Source organism: Stegodyphus dumicola, chromosome X1, assembly GCF_044657685.1.
Source record: "Stegodyphus dumicola isolate Sdum_Otavi_A_Nest chromosome X1, ASM4465768v1".
NCBI lineage: Eukaryota > Metazoa > Arthropoda > Arachnida > Araneae > Eresidae > Stegodyphus > Stegodyphus dumicola.
The window spans coordinates 72,249,386-72,263,925 of NC_140780.1; the positions used below are offsets into that span (position 1 = coordinate 72,249,386).

The following is a 14,540-nucleotide window of genomic DNA, read 5'->3' on the forward strand; positions in this document are numbered from 1 at the left end:
CGGCATGGTCAATCTGCAACTCTGTTAATGACATCTAGTTAATACAAGCGTTGACCGTATTACGTATTAATCAATTATTTTCTGAAAGATTAGCGATCCTGTTTTAAAGGCATTCACTAATGTTGACTTTGCCTGAGATTTTAAAATTCGACGTTCATCCTCTAGAATTATCTGGAAACTACAGTGCTCAAAACAGTTAAAGGTTACTGGAAGTTGAGTATGAAACATTTCCATAACAGACTAATCTTTTAACAAAACGGAAGGAAAACAGATTAAAAAGAAAATTTTGTCGTTTATAAACTTCAGAATATGCAAATTTTGTTTGTGGCTTCTAAAATTTAGTTTTCGATAAAGAACGAAGAGGGATCTGTAACATGATTTTGTGTAAGAGGTGACTAGGAATAAATGATTTATGCTGAATTCTTTGTAGCAGTCCCAAGTAGCACACGACGTTGCAAACTGGTCCGAAAGGTTGCAAAGCGGTCGTGGTAACTTTTACGGCGGCTTTACAACGTTGTGAAGACGCAAAATATTTGCCGTCGCATCTTGGCAATTTGCCGACGTTGCTGAAACGTCATGATATGACCGCTTTTAGACGTGGTCGTTTTAGCATTTTTTTTAGTTCATCAGCATTATTTTTAGAATGAAAAGACACTAAATCTGTCTTTCAAGAATCTGAAGTCCGCATAAGATTTACTTTGCAATGTTTCATTACTTTATTTCATCTAAATATATTAATCTAAGGAAGATTCATCTAATGAAATGTAAATTTAATATAAATACTTTTGATTTATTAAATTTAATTAGTACTAAAAATACGTGCTAAATAATTGTTAAAAATTTTGTTAAAATAATTAATATTTAAAATATTTTTATAAATATTATAGCAAAATATTTAAAAATTAAACTAATCTATAAAGTAAGTTATTAAGTTATGCATTTTATATACTTTAAAAAAATCATATTTCCGAAATGAATGCAAATCACATGTTAGCAATTATTTCACTACTGAAATATGACTTTATTTCTTATTTTTGAAGTAAGGACGAATTCACGGCTGTCCAATATATATGGCGGAAGGAGAAGCAGACCTGACCATTATTTACTGAATTCTTATATAAACGAACATCTCGAGATTTGCGTGCTTTGGCTAGCTGTCAAATTCGAACAACTGCGCAATTAATTCAGATTCTAGCAGTTCTTTCAAGTAGTTTGGTAAAGATGCCATTTGTAAGGCGTCTGAAAAGACTTACTTCATGTTTGAAATTGAATCAAGCAATGACTGATATAAATAATATTGCTTATATCAAAAGTAAATGCACTGTCAATCAAAGAACGCATTGTGAATCTTCTCATTGTTCTGTATCTACTTGCTTCAACTGCCTTCAGCAAGCGAAATTATTGTGTGAATGCTGAATTTGTGCTTATTTTGTGTGTGAATATCTGCTCTACAAGAAATGCTAATCTTGAATCTAGTGTTCGGGAAATAGTGTCTCTGTGGTCTATAGTGGTCTGTGGAATATAGTGTTCGTGAAATAGTGTCTCTGTGGTCTATAGTGGTCTGTGGAATGTAGTGTTCGGGAAATAGTGTCTCTGTGGTCTATAGTGGTCTGTGGAATATAGTGTTCGTGAAATAGTGTCTCTGTGGTTCGTGAAATAGTGTCTCTGTGGTTCGTGAAATAGCGTCTGTGTGGAAATAGTGTCTGTCTCCAATCACTGTGGTCCCAGCGGTGCAATATTTGGATAAATTTACTAGCTTTGTGCTTCGGTTATAACGTCCTGTTGGCTTTCAGAATTAATTCCTATAAAACCAAAAATAACATACAACGGTAAGCCACTTTCTGGTTTTGCTGAAAATTCAATCAATACAGAAGCAACAACAATTCAAGCTGTTACGGTATGTTCATTATTTTCAAAATACAAAGAAATTATTGGACTGGTACCAGTACTTAAAATGACTGCTGAAGATGAATTAGATATATGCATAATATAAGCAATTAATTAATTATTAAAATTAAGAATAATGCACATTCTATAGTATATTCTCTTTTGTACAGTATGCAGAAAAGGTTAATGATTTTAAACAGTGTATGAAATGTATGATCGAAAAAATAGTGTTAAGGAAACATTAGCATTTCTATGACATATTAAAATCTATAATTATGCCATACTTAATTATGTAGAATTGAAAAACACTAAATATTTTTTTATTGATTGCAAATTGCAGTTTTATTACTTGTCGTTTGATATCTATTCTTCCAAACACTGTGTAATTCGCGTTTTTTTAAAAATATTGCCGTTATGTATGTTTATTAGATTATCTGAATAAATGAATGTTGGAAAATAGGTTCAAGTATATTCTATTTTCTTCGCTTACTTTTTATGTGCTCTTGATAACAAAGAAATTCATAATAAATAGAAACAAAAAGTTTCATCGTGTGCTCTTTAACGAAAAGCTTACTTTAGCCTACTTAGCTTACTATCGTATACTATATTATTTAACCCTTTGCGGCACAGTGTGTCCGGTCTGGACACACCTAAAAATTTCCTTCTGTACGCACAAATTGAATGAAAAAGGATTTATAGGTTACTATAGGTTACGCTGAACCTTCTTTATTTATAGTAGATGGCAGCTCAACACAAACCATTCCATATATTTTAGCCATGTTTAGTTTTTTAAGACCCTCATTTTTTAAAGAAATCTTCCAGATTTATTTTAGGGTGTAAAAGGAATTGTTTGAAAAGAAATTTCTATGTTATTTTTTTGGCTGTATGCTAATCTCCTTATTCTATATTAGTTTTAAATTTTTACTTTGAAATCTTGCCTAAAATCAAACAGCGAACCCTAGGTGTGCCCAGACCGGGCTCACTGATAAGCTAGGACAACTAAGAGTCTGTATTCTTTGTTTCCCCGCATCTCATCGGTTAGTTCATTGACAACAATGCTCGTTTCAGCACTCTTTTCGAAGCTCTATTCAATTAGTGTACTCTTTTCAGGCACACCCACAGACATGAACGATAAGTGCTATCTTCACAATATTTTACTTATGTACTCCTCTAGGCTTAATTAGACTGCCTACTTTTTTTTTTTTTTTTTTAAATCAAAACTCCGACTTTAAAAGGTAGCGTGCCGGAAAGGGTTAAATTATTTCTGTACAGTAACAAAAGGAAAGTTATTGATTATAAAAAAGGCGTGAATTGTAATCTACCACTATTCTAAAATTTAAAAATAAGTAAATACATTAATATATGATCGGAAGAAATGGTGTTAAGAAACATCAGCATTACTAGTAAATACTGCAGTCCATAATTATTGCACTTTTAATTGCTTACTATTTAAAAAACACAAATATTTTTTTATTAATTGGAAATTTTAGTTCTGTTACATTCCTTCTGCTGTTTATACTTTCAAACACTACTAGTTAATGTTTTTTTTTAAATAGTGCTGTCATGTATGTTGTTTGTTAGGTTATTATTTCATTTTAGATATGAATATGGGAAGTTATTAGATTTAGGTATATTTTTGATCACATTTATTTACTTTATATTGTCTTTCATTTGCATATCTTGGAGATATAGAAGTTAATGGTTATATTTTTTACTGTGAAACTCGAATAAATTTATACTTGAGTTCAGGTAAAATACTGATTAGGTTACCTTAAGAACCGCTTCCTAATTTATCATGACAGTTGCAATTTTTAATGTCTCTGAGATTTAACAGAAATAAATGTGATAATGCTGTTATCAGAAACGCTCTTTTTTTAACTCACATATGTATCTTTACTTTTATTTATGTCTATTGAGTTTTATTTACTTAAAACCTACTATTAATGTTATATATTTATAATAACCACTTTCATAATAACTCTCACTTAAGGAAAAAAATGATGAAATCTTAAATAATCGTAACTTAGAATTTAAGTTATTTAAAAATTATAGTTTAAAGTACTGAAAATAATTAAGGCTATTATTAATTATGCATATTTAGTCTAAGAGAAAAAAAATGTATTATCTTCTGGTTTTCAGGAAATGATAAAATATTTAAACTTTAGATAAATACAAGGAATACAAAATTTAAAATAAAGAAGAAAAATACATTAATTATTAAGTTTATTTTTCTGCATAAATCAATATGTAACACAAAGACATAAGAACGACAACAACTGTTTCACAACTGTTGCAAAAGGTGGAATTTTGCGAACATTTAGGCGTCTTTAAGACGTCGTGATACAATTCTTTCACAACCAAAATATCACTTGCGAAAGACGCAATAACGACGTCTATGGGACAAAAACCTCATCTGCAAAGACGTAATAAAGACGTCTTTGCAACGATTGCAAAACAGTGGATGTTCGCGGACATCTGGGCGTCTTAAAGACAACATATTACAACGTTTTTGCAACGACATCCGCGACGAGTTTTACAACGTCGTTACGACGTTGCTGTGCTACTTGGGATGAATGTGATGCCTTAAAAATATGCATTAGCTAAATCTTCAGTCTGGATGGCCAGTGATCGTTTAGAAATCAGCCAGGCATAACCTATTGTAGCGAAAGGCTTGAGAATGTTCCAAAGTTGCATTTCTAGATAATGAAATCGGGTTTTGGGAAACTGGAAGCGTTAGATGAATGTTAGGAGAAGGTGTAGGCGTATAACAACACAAAATAAAGAGAGGTATTTAACAGAAAAGACCAAAAGAAACCCGCAGTATGAATCCACTCTTCTGCAACTGCACCTTTCGAAAGCTATTGAAACCAATTTATTAACTAAAGCTATTAGAAACCAACCCCATAGTAGTAGCTGGTAGGATCGCAAGCCTGTGGTTTGTGCTTTTTTAACAGAAGGTCTCCGTTCGGCCTGTAGAAGGTGGGTACAAGAGCATTTTATATGAAGAAGAAAAGAATGGGTCAATGCTTTCTCTGAGGAGAAAATGACTTACCATTTGGAGAAATTCATCACTCAGAATTATCCTGCACTTGTGAACGAAAGTATCCGATTTAAGGAGGTGGAGTGATTATCTGGCAGGTAATCTGTATTCGTGGCTGGACGAACCTGTACATCATCAGAAGTGAACCGCTGACGGCTCAGCTCATACTCATTTTGAAGTACTTAATAACCTTATAAGAAACTACTATTTAAATAAACTTCTCCAAATAGAGCCTATCAACACTACATTGCAAACGGCCAATCTAAACCAATGCAAGAGTGCGTTTCGAAATGTTGTGAAAGCTTATTAGTCTATTCAGGAGGAACTGTTGAAGATAGATAGCAATTGATCTCTTATCTTATGACATACGGAAGCTAATATGTATATATTTTATGAACTAATACTGCTTGTTCTTAAGGCAGTGCTCCTTGTTCTTTTTAGCCGTAATTTTGTTCCCAATGTGATACCTGTAAGTGTAACAGTGGCAAATTAAGTTAACAGTGGCAATGTAGAATACTGATTTCTTATACCTTTGTAGCAATTTTATCGAAATAGATCCACTGCTTTAGTATTTTCATGATTTCTTTTTCTATTCATAAGAGTAACAATTAGCAGTTTTCCTTACATTTTAGCATGTTTATCTTTCCCCGCCTCACAGTGTATTTTAATCAACGAAAAAAATTCTTTTAGATAGAATTTATAATGATTTCATTGTAAGTAAATAACTTGAAAATAAGACTATGAAACTGAAAAAAAATTCTTTTCCCGCTGCTTATGTTGATGAGTTAACATTATTTAGATAACTACGTTCAAAATACCTTCTTCTAATCAGCTTTATACTTGAAATATGAGCTAAAATATTTCAGCTAATTTAATTAATTTTTTAATTAGACCTTTTTTTCCCCAGAAAAGATTGTTGAAGCCATGTAGGAATGTAGTTTTCTAGGATAACGTACGTCAGCATTTTCTGATCAGGGAACTGCAGAAAACTGTCCTGAAAATAACAGCTGAATTTTCAAGACTTCTATAAAGACATAATAAAAAGATAAATTCACACCATGTAACAATAAGAATGAAAAAAAAAAGGCTTAAAACATGATTTTTAAAATGTTTGTTTTCAGTATAGATAAATCTCTTTTCAGTCAGTTCGTAAGTAGTGACATGTGGTAATGGATCCCTGTCTTTATCACATGTCTAATATCTATCACGTGTCTAATCTCTTTATCACATATCTAATCTATGCTTAAATGGCATTAAATCTTCAACAGAGCGCGGACTTTTAAAATCCTGAACTTATAACACAATCAGGTATTTTGTAGTCCAATGCTATCGTAATATCGGTGACAAAAGGCTCATTCAGAAGTATATTTTGTAAAAACATTTGCATTTTCCAGGAACTGCATCAATATTTCAGGCTCACGCAAAACTTATTTTGACTTTATCTGCAGTAAAAATACTTTCATAGGACCAATTCGCAATTTCAATAAGTTTATTTTCTTAAACTTTTAAATTAAGGAAGTGTAAGAAAGCCATACATTCATTATATAAAATTAGAACTTAATTCTTAATAGCTTTAGAATTCTATGAAAAAAGGAAAAAGATATTTGGTTGGTCTTGGAATATTAATGAAATATCTTTAAGTATTCTGAACATATCTGCCTGAATACATTTGCTGTATTACTGAAAATTTATATATAGTTATTTTGCATCTTTTGTTATTGTAAATTTTTGTATATACCTGTTTTATATTATTTATTATATTTTGTATATTCCTGCTTTGTATATCTTCCTGCTTTGTGTATTCCTCTACAGTGTTTTAAATTTGGGCATTGTGTATTTATGCGTATAATAATTCTGTTATGGTTCAGTTTATAAAGCTTTGTTTATAAAAAGTGCTGGGAATTTCTAAATAGCTCCTGTAGAATTGAAGATATCGTTCCTGGAAATTTCCGGGTTTGCCAACAAGTTGCATTAAAGACTGGCCATCTTTGGCGAAAAATTACTGAATTTGGTGAGTTATAAAACTTCATGAAGTCTTTGGTCTACAAGATTCAGAGTGAATAGAAGCGAATTCGAGACAAAATCTTCTTCTGTAGTATGTTTTATATACTGAACTGCAGGTCTTGCATGTTAATTAATGCATGCAAGCGCATACAAAACAAGAATATACCTCCAAAAAGCCTGTATTCAGAAATATAAACAAACAAATAAAATGAATGGATTGATACAGACAAGTTTTAAATAATTGCCTTTCAATGTGCTAATTAAAATGAGAGATTCAACTAAAATAGGAATAAAACTTGCAGCTTACCTTAGCAGCCTGAAAGATGCATTAATTATAACTCTAAGATGCATCAGTTGAACCTCAGTGAGTGCTTTCTTCATTCGCACTTAGACGCGAGTTTTCTAAACGACTTATATCTGTTCATTGAATCACGCAAAAATGAAGGTTTTCATAACATATTCTTTTCGTGGACTTTCGCTATTGTTCAGATATTACCTCTTCGTCTAAAATTCATGAGTTTCTCTTTGGTTGCTGTATCATGTATAATTTTAATGACAATGAAAAATTTTATGGTTCATTTATGACAGTCTTTCCTTGTTAAAAATTTTAGCACAGTTACTGTATTCTGTTTTGGCTTAAAATTTATAACCAACTTTTATTATTTAGTTTGTTTGGATTACTCACTCCAGGGCAAAACCATAAATACAGAAAGAAAAAAATCTGTAGTTCTTCTTCACACAAAAGCTAAAAATGCAAAGTTACTTCACACGAAACAGTTCTCGTATAACCAGTCACAAACCAAAGCGTTATTTGACGAAATGTGCAACCATATCGAGGGGGGGGGGAAACAAAACACCATTAATGAATACATTCTGCACAGCCTACAGAGAGAAAATGTTCTAGAAATAATGACCCATTTCATTCCCTTTTATCGAACTGTCAGTTACGACGCGAAAAAAGAAGTAGTAAACGTTGCCAGTAATTGTTTAGCTTATGGATGACCAACCTGCGCCACGCGTGCCACAGAGTGGCACTCGAAGACTTACTGAAAAATTAAGATTTGAAAAAATAATATCGTCTGTATCAACTCCGTCGATAGATACACACATAAACACATTCGAATAAATATAATAATTCAATTTCTCTGTAAGACATTACTCAACTGAAATCCAAATCTAAATTATTGACCTACAGCAGTATATTACACTGTAAAGCATCATAAGGAACTTATTTCAACTGCAAGTGATCCAAATTTATATTGAATTTTGGAAATTTGTACCCACAAGAATTTTCTATATTTACACGATGTTAGATATTGCTGTAGGTATGGATCAACATACCTTTGTGAACAAATGCTTTCTATTATAAACATAATAAAATTAAAATATTATACAAGATTAATTAATATGCAACACCTAATTTTATAGCATCTTCAAGAACTAATCGTATGTAAATGATTTGGTAAAAAAACTGCATATTCAAAAATCACTTTAATTAAGACTGAATGATTATTCTAGTTATTTAGAATTAAATGTTTCAAATTATTCATTTTTATTTTATACATAACCCAACTGATTGAACCTTTAAAAATTTTGTACTTTTGTTTTATTTATTATATTATTTTTAAAATGTCCACTACTCAGATTTACATAAAACAATGTGCTATTTGCGTAAAAATCCCATAATCAGCTTAATAAATAACATATTTTTCACCTTTCTATATTTTTTAGTATGTTGAAAAAGGTGAAAGTGGCACGCATAACATTTTTTTTTAGATAGTGGCCCTCTTTCTAAAAAGGTTGGTCACCCCTGGTTTAGCTTATTGTTTAAGGGGATGGATACGGGACGGATGCTTTTGCGGAGGAAATTCTATGGGAAAGTGATTTGTATTCACATTACACGTGGGGAAAATCACGAAAATACCATGCCGCCAGTTCCTTCGTCGAGATATTTACAGAGTCTGAAAAACCAGTTTTATCGGTCTTGGCTACTTTGCCACTGATTAGTTCGTTTGTGATATTTCATCTTTTTTCTAAATACTTTTTATTTTATTTCGGCTACTTTACAAGTTACTTTGCGTATGATAGTTCTTGCTCGCTATGTACTGGTAATTTGCGAAACGGATAGTCGGGACTTCATAGTGAAAGGGACTATAAGCATATTAATGTGACCTATGTGATAGAATGATTTCGATGCAGCCATTGATGCAGCTATGATTCTAACATGTCTGATTTGGATGGCATGTCTGATTTGGAGGACATGTCCGATTGGATAGTAGACATTAGTTGCTAAATTCTTTGTCAGACAGAAGGTGTGATTAATCAAGTTTTGATTCGACATGTGATTTCAGCCGTTCGTTTGGAAATTTAAAAACAAACTAGACAGAGAACAAATGTGGAAATAATGGGATTTGGTTTTCATTAAAAATTGACTTTTACGTCTCACGATTTCAAATGCTTCCTATGGTGATTATCTCTTATTTCAAACTTTTTCTAAAAATGTAATGAACTGAAATTTGATAATTATTAATACGTTGCTTGTTGTTTTATAATCTTTTTAAATAAGCTCTGATTTGTTTAAATTTAGTTGAATTCATTTGAGTATAACGAAATTTCTAGGAAATTTAATTCCTACTGTGAGAAATTTTACAAAAGCTTTCTTAGTTTTTAATTAATATCACATTTTAGCAAGCTTTTGTATATATCTCTATATTTTTCTTATAGTTTCTTTTAAAATAATAAAGGAACTTTATATAAACGTGCACATCTGGAATTGCTGTTAAAAATGGTAGGTATTTACCGCTATACACAGAACAAGCAAGCATTTGTAACCCTACCTTTCTAACTGTTTAAAAATTACAGCCTATTGTTCGTGAAGCTTCTCACGTGCACATCAGCAGGATAATCAAGCTGTGTACACCTACCTAAAAACAATGAGGACTTTTAAAGAATGTTGCATTCTTTTAAACTTGGTAAATGTACTTCTTAGTACACTTAACGTATCGATATAACATGAGTGTGACAGTTGTTCCAAAGAAAAAGTTTCAAATTTTCTTGTTAAAAGGATAATAGACCATTATTTCTTCTTAAAGTCTTTGCTTTCTAAAAAATGAATAAAAATTACTTTATTCCTAATTTGTACCATATCTATAATGTTTTTCAGGACACGTGCGAGTGATGTCTGTAAAATTTTATTAATAACGAAACTACTCCAAGCAGTAATGAATTTGTTCCAAATGCTTTCCACTAAGCTAAAATATCCTCCTAATTTTACAAGCATATTGGAATATTAATATATTTTGCCTAGCTCTTATCGTGAAAACTGCACTAAATCAGTACTAAATCACTTCCCAGAATACTCATGTCCTTGATTTCCTCTACAGCATGATACGTATTTTTATTCTGCGTTGAAACTGGTATTTTTTTCTGTACGTATTTTTTTTTTTTTTTTAATTTTCCTTGGCTTTTTTTTTTCCATTATGCTTTTTTTCTGTGCTTAATAATTGTATATTAACAATCTTCATTTCGTTCTTTCATTTAAATCAGTTTTTGATACCACGTTTTTTAATTCTATTGTTAAATCTAACCTGACTCTAACTTATAGTTTATTTTGGAGCGACTACTCTTGGTTTCCAATGTGTATTCGCTTTTAAATGAGCAATACGAATGTACTTTTCAATTCTCCTTAATTTAATTTTTTGAATGCACTGACCGCATACCGTTTCCAATTAGAATATCAATTCAGAGAGCTGAAAATATGTGACACTATGACATTTTAGAATTAATATTGAATTTATGAATGCGTCAGCACAAACTGATTTTTTTTTACCAAACTAAAGGCAATTTAGAGGGGTTTAGGTTTATGCGATTGGTGGCAAAGCCTTGAGGGCTATCTGCTAAAGGGAGGGATGCCTTCGTGGAGGACTTTCTAAGGGAAACTGGCTCGTGTAACACGTTACACATGAGAAAAACCACCAAAACGCCCATGAAGCCAGCCTGTTCGCGGGATTCGAACCTCGGACCGAACTATTAGTGTTCAGCGACTTTACCGCTTGGCCGCTGGTGACAAAGTCCATTTAGAAGTTTCGATGGACTTTTTTTTAAGTTACTCTTGAGGAAAATAATGCAGCGAAAAGAAAAATTAAACTAAATTGTTAAATGTTACGTAATAATATTGTAATACAAGCGGCTGAAAATAATGTGCTCGAAACTAGAATGAACGAAAGAGTACAATTTGGAACGGTAATAGGGAGTGCTGTTAATAAAAGCATAATAAAAACAAAAAATTTATAGTTCGCCTTTTGCGGAAGCAGTGTACTTTTACGCAAATTTGTAAGCAAAAACACAGGAGTTGAAGCATTGTGCCCGCAGACTAGTTTAGAATCAGCCATCTTCCATCGTTTCGAATTTGATAAGTTGACTTTTCTCGGTAATTTTTTTCAAATTTCAGTCTCTTATTGTTTATTCAGCTACAGGTATAAGCAACTACGCATAGAAGCAGCAAGTTTCTTTCGGGATTGAAGACCAGATGAGACAGGTTAGCTGCGTCTGAATAGGGATTTCCAGGTTTATTTCGATATTTAAAGTAAATAAAACTTGCTAGTTTCTCTCAGAAAATCTTCCGTTAGGACAGTGCCATTTAAGCAAATATCTCTCATGTTCTTTAATGAAAGTACCAACCAAACTATGAGTCTTGAATCATTCCTTTTTAAATGTCAACTAATACCTAACAATTTTTCAAGGTAGTCTGAATGTTAAGTACTTTATTCTCTGTTCTTCATCAAAAACGTATAGCCGAGATCTTTTATTATATCACATTAAACTTGAAGAAATAAGTTTGCAAAGATAAATTGAATTCAGAATATGATATATTAAGAAGAAAAACCTTATTTTATAAATAAGAGCACTCGAATAAATAAGAACACTGGGCTTTCCACTCCTTGAAGCTAAGTCCACAGCTAGCAAAACGGATAAGACTGGCTCAGTTGTCGGAGAAAACGATGGTTGCATAGGGGTTTTTGCTGTTTTACCCACGTTTAATGCGAATATGGGCCACTTTCTCTTTCAAATTTCTCCATGAAGACATCCCTTACCTTAGGCAGGTAGCCCTCGCATTCTTTGACATGATTAACCATGTAGAGTCGTTAGGTTAATTGGAAGCAGAAAGGATGAAAAATATGCAACTGCCTTCGCCGGGAATCGAACCACGGACCTCTGGAATAGCGGCCTAGCGTGCTACCGTTACACCACGAAGGCACGCTAGGGAAGTGGTAGAAATACCTTATAAACCAACTAATCATTTTAAAGACAAAAATTTTGCGGAAGAGACCACATAAACACCAAATGTTTTGCTCTTGAAAAGAGGGTTTGGTTTGCTTTGCTTTAATTATGGCAAAGAACTCAAGGGCAATCTGCCTAAGGGGGATGCCTTCGTGGAAGACCTTTTAACAAAAACTGGTAGGTATGCACATTACACACGGGGAAAATCACGAAAACGCCCATGCAGCCCATGCCTTTATACATTAAAACGTTTAATTTTGTATTTTATACAACATATACTAAACTAAAAAGAGAACCATATATTTTTATTTAAATAACTTGAATGAAATATCCTTATCTGTAAGATTTTTTCACGAATGACGCAGCCGACTATTAACATTATTTCATGATGAAGGCAGCGCATAAGAAATCTGAAATTTCCATGAAACATAGAATATATTGAAATATGCAAATGATTAGCATTTTTCTGGTCACGCCATGAGCACGTTACAGACAAGAGTAAAAGTACAGCGAAGTAGTGTACAAAGGGAGATAGAAATGCCGACTTTTCATTCAGAAACTGCTCTCTTTTTTTTTTTTTTTTTCAGTAATGTTTCGCCTTCTATACAAGAAGAAGAAACTAATACCAACACGTTTTAGGTATCTTGGAATTCGATCGTGAGAGAATCGTAGCGTACCAGGACTGTGGATTATCTATCGTACTGTGCAATTCTGCTTGCGCTGGTCGAGGTCCAATGGCAATAATTAAGAGAATTTGCAGTTGATGGATCCAGATGGACCCACATGCGGAATCTCAATAGTCGCTATTCACAACTGCTCGAAACTACAAACATGTTGCAACACCTCTATTAGAAAGAACTCTTACATCCACAGCACGTACCCTGGGTCTGGAAATTTAGTGTGTTGGCACAGCACCAAATATTCGCTCCTACGATGCAAGGACATCTGCAATGCCCGGGTTGTCAGCAAGGACTAATAGGACATATCTTGACGATGTAGTACAGGAATCAATGCCTCTCAACGACTAACACGGACACATTAATACCATGACGTCTTTTCTGACGAATTCCGCTTTTGCTTGCACCATCATGGTGGCCGTATCCGTGCGTGGAGGCATCCGAGGAACGAACATTGGAAATTTGTTCTTCATCGTCATACCGTCACACCAGCCTAGCGGCTGCAATGATGACAAAAACTATCGTTGGAAACACATAGTGGAGGTAAGAATAGAAGGAGAAGCCCTTCATTCTCTCCAGTTGAACTACCGCTTTACAAGCTAAGAGGTTATTTTTGTTTACATTCATTGCATATTACGTTGACAGCCTTTTCCAATTCTTTATTTTATGCTTTTAAAAATACTCTCTTTATTTTCCCATTAAATATTATTCGATAATTAAAAATGTGTTTGAGAAAGATATCCAGTTTTATTACAGGTATCTTAGGAGAATTCCTTCGAGTATCTTAAATTATAACTTTGTCATCCTCCTCATTTAATTCGGTAATTAACAATACTTTACAGAGTTATAAAAAGCCCACAAGATACCACGGAACACCACTGACTGATTAGGTGACACCACTGAACGCAAGTAGTTTTACTTGCGTATTGCATGGATATTTTTGCCATTTTGCTCATGCGTAACGTAAATGCGATCCAATTTCTTTTAGAAGGTTGTCCTCATTACGCTTAAACAGTATTCAGCTAAGCAAACAAACATAGTGATAAATTATCTACTTATTAAAATTACATTTGATAATAGTTTAATTCTAAGTTTGAAAATATTAATAAATTTTTTCATCGTCTTAACTTGCATCAAAAATAAACTGAACAGAAATTAGAACTGTTGCGTACTAGCATCGAAATATTAAAATGTAAGCTATTCTGATTTGAAATAAATTTTTTAAAATCATTATAGCGCGAATATGATTTTTAATTTTAAAGATATTTTTGAAAATCTGAAAGGCTTCTCATATTTCAGAACATATTTCAAAGCAAGCTGCTTTGAAATAGAAAAGAAATAATGGATGATTTTAATATTAATAATATAAAAAAACCCTTGATTTTAATTTTTGTGAATTGTTAACCAAATAAAACCTCTAATCCACTCCTTAAATGGACACCAATCACTTCTGAAATGGTCTGTATTTATAAGAACGTAAACTATCATACATAAAACGATTACCTCCACAGAAAATCATAATTATGTGGAATCATGAGTGGTTGTCTTAGAGACCGTTTACTGTGTTTGCTCTCAAATATATTTTATTTCAAATAATTGGAATAACTATCTCTTTGTATCTGTAAAATTCCAAGAAATCATTCTTTATACTC

At 32.5% G+C, this 14,540-nt stretch overlaps 1 long non-coding RNA gene and 1 other non-coding gene across 5 annotated transcripts in view; one reads left to right on the plus strand and one right to left on the minus strand.

Annotated features, from left to right (window-relative positions):
• LOC118196379 (uncharacterized) overlaps positions 1-14,540 on the plus strand; it is a 224,116-nt gene that overhangs the window by 39,730 nt on the left and 169,846 nt on the right. Inside the window, exon 1 of one of the 4 annotated variants that reach the window (XR_015038782.1) lies at positions 9,053-9,397. The exons of the other annotated variants lie outside the window; for them this stretch is intronic. This is a non-coding gene — a long non-coding RNA (uncharacterized LOC118196379). Of the gene's footprint in view, positions 1-9,052; positions 9,398-14,540 lie in introns of those variants that run through there. 4 annotated transcript variants of the gene reach the window in all.
• On the minus strand, positions 12,116-12,187 carry TRNAS-GCU (transfer RNA serine (anticodon GCU)). Its single transcript has one exon. It is a non-coding gene; the product is annotated as a tRNA-Ser (tRNA).